Genomic DNA, 9,267 nt, shown 5'->3' on the forward strand with positions numbered 1-9,267 from the left:
GGCCGGCCCCGCCGACGCTATGAACGGGGGTCGCCGCCAGAGGGCGCTGCGGTCGCGGGCTCCTCGACTCCCTCTCCCTAGTACCTCACTGGGTGTCCGGAGGTGGGACTACCTTTTTCTCCCGCTCACTGGCTCGCTAACGCCTCCGCCGCTGTCGTGCTGGGACCCCACGGTCCATGGGGTTGACCAGATGTCCCGTCGCACTTAGTCTCTGCGGGGCCGGCCCCATCGACGCTATGGAGGGGGGTCGCCGCCAGAGGGCGCTGCGGTTGCGGGCTCCTCGACAAGCTCTCCCTCGTACCTCAATACGTGTCCGAAGGTGGGATTTTTTTTTTTCTTTCCCCCTCCACCACCACCCCCCGCCCGCCGCCGCCTATCCCGCCTCCGCCGCCTAGCCCGCCGCCACCTAGCCCGCCTCCGCCGCCTAGCCCGCCGACGCCTAGCCCGCCGCCGACGCCTAGCCCGTCGACGCCTAGCCCGCCGACGCCTAGCCCGCCTCCGCCGCCTAGCCCGCCGACGCCTAGCCCGCCTCCGCCGCCTAGCCCGCCGACGCCTAGCCCGCCGACGCCTAGCCCGCCTCCGCCGCCTAGCCCGCCGACGCCTAGCCCGCCGCCGACGCCTAGCCCGCCGACGCCTAGCCCGCCTCCGCCGCCTAGCCCGCCGACGCCTAGCCTGCCTCCGCCGCCTAGCCCTCCTCCTCCTCCTCCTCCTCCTCCTCCTCCTCCTCCTCCTCCTCCTCCTCCTCCTCCTCCTCCTCCTCCTCCTCGTCCTCGTCCTCCGCCGGTTTCGTGCCGGGATCCCATGGTCCTTGGGGTTGACCAGATGTCCTGTCGCACTTAGTCTCTGCGGGGCTGGCCCCATCGATGCTATGGAGGGGCATCACCGCCAGGAGGCGCTGCGGTTGCGGGCTTCTCGACTCCCTCTCCTTCCCCACCCCTCCGCTCGCCCGCTCCTCCTTTCTTTACTCCCTATCGCCCCGCCCCGTTTTTTCTCCACACACACGCAATTATCACGCTCACGAACTATCCCGGGACCTGGCGTGACTTTCATCGCAATCTCCCCCCCCCCCCCGGACACACACACATAGAGACACACCCTCCCGGCAGGGAGCACCCTGAGTGGTCGAACAGATGTCGCTGCTGCATGCGGCCTCCGCATGGGTTCGCTGGTTGACCAGATGTCTGGTCCTTGGGTGGTTGACCAGATGTCTGGTCTGTGGTTGTCATCCTGACAGGGAGGCTTCGGGACGGATTTGGTCTCTCTGGCCTCGCTGCCCCTAGGGGTCACCCTGCGATCGGTATTCTTCTCGCGCGGGGCGAGGGGCGCTCCGGAGCATTCCTCTCCTCTCGGAGTTTCTGTCTGCAGTCTCTCGACTTGCTCTCACTCCCCTACCCTGCTGTGTGACTTTCTTTTTGGTCCTTTCATTTTATCTATTCTCTCTTTGCCTTTTCCTGCGCGCCTTTCCGCTCCCCCCCCCCCCCCGGATTCATGGTTTCACGTCACGCGGGTGACGTGCCGACACACCAGGAGGCCCTTCTCACACGTGCTCGTGAACACGCAATCAACACGTTTATGAACTAGAAAGGGATCTGGTGTGACTTTGCTATTATTTCCCCTCCCCTCCTCCCCGCGCTGAGAATGAGTTTCCCCGGGCTCGTGTGCCCGCCTGGGAATCGGCTGCAGACGCCATGGCCCCGGGTCGACCACATGTTGCTCTGGGGTCCACCAGATGTCTCTGGCGAATTGGGGCCCTAGGTGCTTGTGACGGTGTGGTCACTAGGTGTCGCTCTGGGCTCAGTATTCTTCCTTCTCGCTGTGACTTTGGTCTCTTTTTTTCGAAATTTCTTTCTTTCTTCCTCTTTTGCCCTGTTTCCATTTTCCCTTCTTAATCTCTTTCTCTCTTTTTGTTGCTTTTTTTCCATGGCAGATGGGTGATGTGTGTGTGGAGGAAACGCGGCGTCAGGGAGAAGACACATCTCACACGTGCTCGGGAACACCCGATCGTCACGCTTCTGAGTACCGACCGATGGATCTGGTCCCGAATTTTTTAATAGTTTTCTCCTCTCTCTCTCTCTCTCTCTCTCTCTCTCTCTCTCCCCCCCTTCCTTCTCTTTCCTTTCTCTCCCTTCCTTTCTTTCTTTCTCTCGCTCTCTCGCTCTCGCTCTTCTTTTCTTTCTGACAGAGTCTCTCGTTCTGTTGCCCTGGCTAGAGTGCCATGGCGTCAGCCTAGCTCACAGCAATCTCAAACTCCTGGGCTCAAGCGATCAGACTGCCTCAGCCTCCCGAGTAGCTGGGATTACAGGCATGTGCCAGCATGCCCAGCTAATTGGATATACGTGTGTGTGTGTGTGTGTGTGTGTGTGTATATATATATATATATATATATATATATATTTTTTTTTTTTTTTTTTTTTTAAACAGAGTCTCACTCTGTTGCCCAGACTAGAGTGCCGTGGCGTCAGCCTAGCTCACAGCAACCTCAAACTCCTGGGCTCAAGCGATCCTACTGCCCCAGCCTCCCGAGTACCTGGGACTACAGGCATGCGCCACCGTGCCCGGCTAATATTTTTCTGTATATATTTTTAGATACTGTTTCTGTATATATTTTTAGATATATAGTTTCTTTCTATTTTTAGTAGAGATGGGGGTCTCGCTCTTGCTCAGGCTGGTCTCGAACTCCCGACCTTGAGCGATCCACCCGCCTCTACCTCCCAGAGTGCTAGGATTACAGGCGTGAGCCACCCCGCCTGGCGTGTACGTTCTGTATTCACAGACAGACGGAAGGCAGGGAGAATGTTACCCTTTCAAAGCCCGCCCTGCTCGCCTCTCAGCCCACCGATGGCACTCTGAATCCCGTGGCATTCCTTCACTCAGCTGAATTCTTCAGCACCCGACCCCCCCCCCCTCGCCCCACCCCCGTGCCACGGGAGTTCGTTCTCATGGCAGAGCCATCGAGGCTGTTGCCACACGTGTTGTAGGTGCCTAGGCAGACTGTGCCCTGGCCCCGAGGAGGTACGGAACCGCCTATCGCCTCGGGAGGGAGGGACAAGATGTGTCCGTGTCCAAGGCGACGTCCTGTCGATCACGAGGAGGCCTGCAAAGGCTCGTATCTGCCAGGCATTGAGCCACATGACATGAAACACCGGTGTGTTCCTTCACTTAGGTGGTGTCGCGTGTTGATACTCACAGAGGATGATAAACCCACTCGCATGCCGGCTGAGCCCCCTGTGTCTCCTCCTCTATCCACTGAGGGAAAAAACCGCAACGAAAGGTAGAGAACCACAGGGTGGGAAGAGAGCCCGTCGCTCTCCCTATGTGACCGTCCGGAGTGCTCGTTCAGATGGGAGGAGGTGTGTTTGTGTGTGTATGTGTGTGTTTCATTGATTTTGGTGCCATCTTTTCTCTGCAGCTGCGTCAGAGGACAGCGATTTTTCCGATTTTCACTCCGCTGAGTGAATTGCCTTTTGAAGAGAATGTCCACAGGAAGCCTACGGTTCTCCCGCGTGGGTGGCCCTCCTCTAGAAATGAATCTCGTTTCTTGAACGGAGGGGACTTGTTGACGCCATCATGCTTTCGGGACGACTTCTCAGACGCTAGCTTTGGACCGCAACATAGGTGCCCCCCGACATTGCCTCAAGGGTTCCGTGGTGCCTCCTGTCAAGAGACCCCACCGACCGTCCCCAGCCTGCCCGCTCAAGGGAGCCGGGCCCCTTCTGATCTGTCCGCCCGCCGTGAAGCTCCCTCCCGAGGGTCGGAAAGCCCACCTGTTTCCCAGTTCGGTTGAATGATGGGGCACCCGGGCAGGGCACTGGCACCGAGTGACTCCATTCTGAGTCTGTCTGCTCTGTGGGGCGGGGGCGGGTGGGAGGGGGGGCAGTTCCGTCTCGACCGGTGGCCTCCTACCGACTGACTCTATGGGACGGACCATTCTCACTCAGGATCGTGTAACCTTCTTGGCCTAGGCACATCCCGGCACTGAAAGCCACTTTTCGGGGACACTCTCCCACGTACAGATAGATGGCCTGCACGAGTGCTCTTCCTTTCTCGAAACACTGGAAATCTGTCCTCAATTTTACCTGACCTACCTGACGGTGTGTGATAAAGGAGCATAGAACCCTCAGCCACCCTCCACCTTCCCGCTGCCACGAGAGACAGTGCCGAGCGTGAAATTCTATCCCTGACTCTCTGTGTCCACCGTTCTCTGGGTAGGGAAAGAACTTAACCAGATAGGCCCTATCGGTCGCTTATCTGTTCTGATAGTTTTGTGGCAGCCATTTCTTTCCCCCTTTCTTTTCTATTTCTGTCTCTCTCCCCCACCCCCGCCCCCAAATTCTTTCTACGAAGACGTTTAGGATGTCAGATTCTGGCCACATGCCCCCCCTAGGCATAGGGGGGCCAGCATAGACAAAGGTCTTCGGTACCAAGTGTTCATTCCACGGTGACAGATATTGCCACTCTTGTATTGACCAGGGCGAGATCGTGAGTGGGTCAACTCTGAAACTCCCTGTACTCTACTTCTCTCTTGGGTAGGTCCCTGCCCCAACCCTCCGGCTTCTAGCACACACCCAGGGGCACTCTCTCCTCTCTGGATAAAGTTCCAGATGATCCGATCCGCTCCGAGGCGGAAGGGGAGCTGGCCGGGCCACCCACTGTGCGCCCCACCCCCACCCCGCCCCACCCCCGTCAGTCATAGGGTCCGTTCTTTTCAGGATGACACCGGCAGCGGTTGCTGGGTGTCACCTTGCGGCCACTTTGATCAGACCTCGGGATCTGGAAAGTCAGGTGACGTTGGGAGTTTAAGAGCTGACTCCCGGGAGGTGTGGAGGGCGGGGAGGAGAGCACGGTCCGGACGGTCCCACCCTCTTCTTCCCGGGCCCGCAGCTCTGGGCCCGCCCGGGGCAGCCCTAGCCTCTAGCGGGTCTCCGCCCACCCGCCCTGTTGTCTGCGGGAGGCGCCCCTCCTCCCGCTCTCTGCCTCCTCCCGGGACCGTAGGCCTCTGCCCGTCGTCTTTTTTATTTTTATTTTTTCCCTTTTGTTTGTTTCTCTTTTATCTTGTTTTTTAGGCTTATCGAATATCATGTCGTATAAAAACTTAAATCACAGAATGAATTATATTATATAACAAGATGTGGCTTTTTATCCTACGCCGAGAACGATGAATTTTTCTCTTCGTGTCCATTTTCCTGTCCTGGAAGAAATACAAAGTTGCTCGTGATACTTCCCCATCATCTTCCAGTTTCCCCCACTGTCAACACGATGTATTCGATCGTATATCTTTGTGTGTGCACGTGGGCGCCTGTACCTATTTCTTTTCGGCATCAGTCTCAGGTCTTTTGGCACCTAGGGGGGAAAAAGGAGAAACCAATAAAGGACAGAAAGACGTTCTGTCGTTTTACGCTCCCCATCACCACCACCACCACCACCACCACCACTTTTGGGAGCTTGTAGTCTGGCCTATGTCCCCAAGGCAGGTTAAATCTTTTCTTAAAACTCCCAAGTGGTCCCCTGCCCCGCCCCCCCCCAGGTGGGCGGCCGGCAGAGTTCACAGGCTTTGTTTTTGGCAGAGCCTGGACGATTGAAATAATTAACCACAATCATCGCTAAAGCTGAGAACCCCTCCCCCCCTCATTAAAAGCTCTGTATTTCTGCCTAGCCCTGTGTTCGGGGAAATTCGGAGGCTTGAGATGGGAAGGTCTACCCTATTTTCTCCTTTACCGGCAAAATAGACTCTCTCTTTCCTTCCTCCTCAAACAGCTTGTCCTCGTTATTCGGCCTCGTGGGCAGGTGGCCGAGCTTTCGGTAACACCAAGTCTTCTAAGTTGTGTTGTGTTATCGGTCTTGTTTTCTTTCTTTTCTTTTCTTTTCTTTCTTTCTTTTTTTTTTTTTTTTTTTTTTTTTTGAGACAGGATTTCTTTCACTCTGTCCTCTCCCAGGCCGCCTTGGCCTGATTGTAGCTCACAGCAAGCTCCAAATCCAGGGCTTAAGTGATCCTCTCTGCCTCAGCCTTCTGAGTAGCTGGGACTATAGGCAAATGCTGCCACACCCGCCATAATTTTTCTTTTTTCTTTTTTTTTTTTTTTTTTTTTTTGTTGGTAGAGATGAGGTCTCATCGTGTTACCCAGGCTGGTCTCCAGCTGCTGGGCTCAAGTCACGCTCCCGTCTCTGCCTCCCAAGTTGCGGGGATCACGGGCATGAGCCACCATGGCCAGCCAGGTTATTTAAAGGCGATCGCTTTGCTATCCTGATACAAAACCCCAAATGTGCGAGTTTAAGGCACCAGACGGAGGGAGTCCCCACACTACATTGTCACGAACATTGAGGGTGGCTCACGAAACAGCTGGGATGTGGCCACACAGTAGTGATCGAGGCGATATATTCTAGTGGGATAGCAGAAATATAGAATGTCCTGAAGACACTAAATGTCGGAATGCCACAGCAGTCAATGGCTGACAAACTTCCATTCCATTGTGTCATGGTAGGCGGCTTACTTTTCTCCTGCTCCCTCGGTATGATTAAGGCCTGACGTAGAAAATGTCTACGTCTCATCCAAATCCATCGAGACGATGGAAGGGGGAACTGGGAGAGGAATAAAGAAAAACAAGAGAGGGAGAAGCGAAACAAGAGAGAAGGGGGCCGAGGAGGAGAAGGAGGAAACTGCCTCCCCTGTCCCCATGCTACCCAATTAATAAATGAAGAATGGCCTCTTCCCTCCTCTTCCCAACCCCTAACTATGCCTGGAGGTGTATCGTAGGCCTACAGTCCTAAGAAATGTACAACTACTGATAGTAATGGGAAGAAATGCAGTCTAATAGGTTTCTGTGCAGTGGGACACCCAGGCCAGGGCACTTACGGTGAATGGAGCTTGCAGGGCGGGCGGGAGGTTGCTCTGGGTGAGTCTGTGAGTTGGCGGTGAGTGGTGAGTGAATGTGAAGGCCTAGGACATTACTTACTGTAGGTTTTCATAAACCCTGGACACTTAGGCCGCACGACATTTACCTTTAGAAATTTCTTTCTTCAATAATACATTAACCTTAGCTTACTGTAAGTGTTTTCACTTCATAAACTTTTCCATGGTGGTTTGGTTTTTTTTTTTTGTCTGTCTGTTTGTTTGTTTGTTTGTTTGTTTGTTTTTCTTTCTTTTAAACTTTTGGACTCTTTGGCAACACCACGACTTAAAACACAAATGCGTTGCACTGTTGTACACAGATATTTTCTTTCTCTGTGTCCTTATGTGTTCCGTAAGCTTTTTCCTACTTTTAAAGTTTTTATCGTTCTATGCACTTTTCAAAATAATAAAAACTAAAACAGAGAGGGGGGGTGGGAGAGGGAAGGAGAGAAATACACACACATGAATATGTTTCCCAAGTGAACTGAGGAAGGGGGCCGAGTCAAGGTTCTCAGGGAGCCACCAGTGATGAAACGGTCAGGCTCAGAATCAGCATTGCAGAGTGGCTGCAGAGCCGGGGGGCCTGGACTGGCTACCTGGACGACACTCCGTGTTTGGTAACTTGGCGAGTCATAAATCCTCTTGAGCCTCAGCCTCTTCATCTGCAAATGCAGAAATCATGGTGCCTACCCCACAGGGATATTGGGCAGAGTGAAAAAGCAAATGCAGGCAAAGCCCGCAGAAGCACGCGTGGTAAACAGTAAGCCTTTAATCGTGGTCACAGTCGTTGTTATAGGATCATCTTCCTATGTCCTTGTCTTTTAAAGATTAGCAGAACCTCCCAGAAGATGAGAATGGGCTCCCCCTGAGCAAGTCTCGGCTGTAAAGTCACAGGCATGTTGAGCATGTGGCACAGAAGGCAGAATAAAAACCTGATCCCGGAACATTATGTTCCTGCAGGACATGAAATCATTGAAGGTATGGGAAATCCTACCTCATATCCGTTTTACTAGAACACCTATGATTGCGTACGCACATGGACGCACGCGCACCCCAAACTTTTTGAGCTTCACAAAACAGCGTAACCAAGGAACACACTATGATGCTTCTTAGCGATCTATTTAGGCCCAGGTTACTCGTCACTCTGAGCCTGCCTCCTTATCTGTCCAATGAGAATAGTGTTTGTCACAATTATCGTCATCGTCATCCTACCTAACGCTTCTGGTAAAATTGAAGTGTGAGAACACCCGCTAGACAGAAAATCCATGTTATCTCTCAATTTTTCTTCCTCCTGATTTCTATCTGAATCTGTGAGCTCGCTTTGGTTCACTTCGGTTTTTCAAGAGGCTCCGGTTACCTTCTCTCCCACCTATATCGGATTGGGTCTGACGGAAGAAAGAAGGAAAAAAAAAAAAAAAAAAAAACAAACATAGTAAAGAAAGCAGAACAACATTTGTTTCTGAAGCAACCGATCAAACATTGCTGATGAGCCGGTCTTTTCTATTTCAGTAAACCAAGGAGGCCTATTGTCACGAGGATGTGAGGGGCCCGGGTAAGATTGGATGATTACCCCTAAAGGAGACAAAGCAGACAGACTATGGCACATGTGATCTTAGCCAAGAGAATAAACAGTGACCTCTCTGCCGAGTTGGGCCTTAGCATACCAAAGGGAAATAAAGGTGTAATAGGATGCTCAATTTTTACTCTGGAAACAGAGGTTGGTTGGGCACTGAACTGAGAACACTGAATTTTTTACCCTCCTTGATATTCACATAGGCTTAGAGGAGGCAAAAAAAAAAAAAAAAAAAAAAAGAATACTGAGCCTATAAGTCATCCCTAAAACTCGGATTTTATGTTCCCTTGCCTTTTCATAACTGAGCAACACACAACATTAAAGAATGGACACAGGCCGGACGCGTTGGCTCAGGCCTGTAAACTTAGCACTCTGGGAGGCCGAGGCGGGAGGATCGCTCAAAGTCAGGAGTTCGAGACCAGCCCGAGCGAGAGTGAGACCCCCCGCCCCCGTCTCTACTAAAAATATAGAAAGAAATTGTCCAGACAACTAAAAATATATAGAAAAAAATTAGCCGGGCATGGTGGCACATGCCTGTGGTCCCAGCTCCTGGGGAGCCTGAGGCAGGAGGATCGACTGAGCCCAGGAGTTTGAGGTTGCTGTGAGCTAGGCTGACGCCACGGCACTCACTCTAGCCCGGGCAACAGAGTGAGACTCAGTCTCGGGGGGGGGGGGAACCCAAAAACAAACAAACAAACAAACAAAATAAAAAACTGGAAGGGACACAGACTTCCACAGGTTTGTGTGTGGCCCCTTTTACTTATTAACGCTACAGGACCTTAATTATTTGTGCTCTGAATCTGATATT

At 52.8% G+C, this 9,267-nt stretch overlaps 1 pseudogene; it reads right to left on the reverse strand.

Moving 5' to 3' along the window:
* Nucleotides 1–1,497: 1,497 nt before the first annotated feature.
* On the reverse strand, nucleotides 1,498–1,589 carry LOC138380414 (small nucleolar RNA U13; annotated as a pseudogene).
* Between the last annotated feature and the right edge of the window lie 7,678 nt (nucleotides 1,590–9,267).

This window comes from Eulemur rufifrons, unplaced genomic scaffold, assembly GCF_041146395.1.
Source record: "Eulemur rufifrons isolate Redbay unplaced genomic scaffold, OSU_ERuf_1 scaffold_418, whole genome shotgun sequence".
NCBI classification, from domain to species: domain Eukaryota; kingdom Metazoa; phylum Chordata; class Mammalia; order Primates; family Lemuridae; genus Eulemur; species Eulemur rufifrons.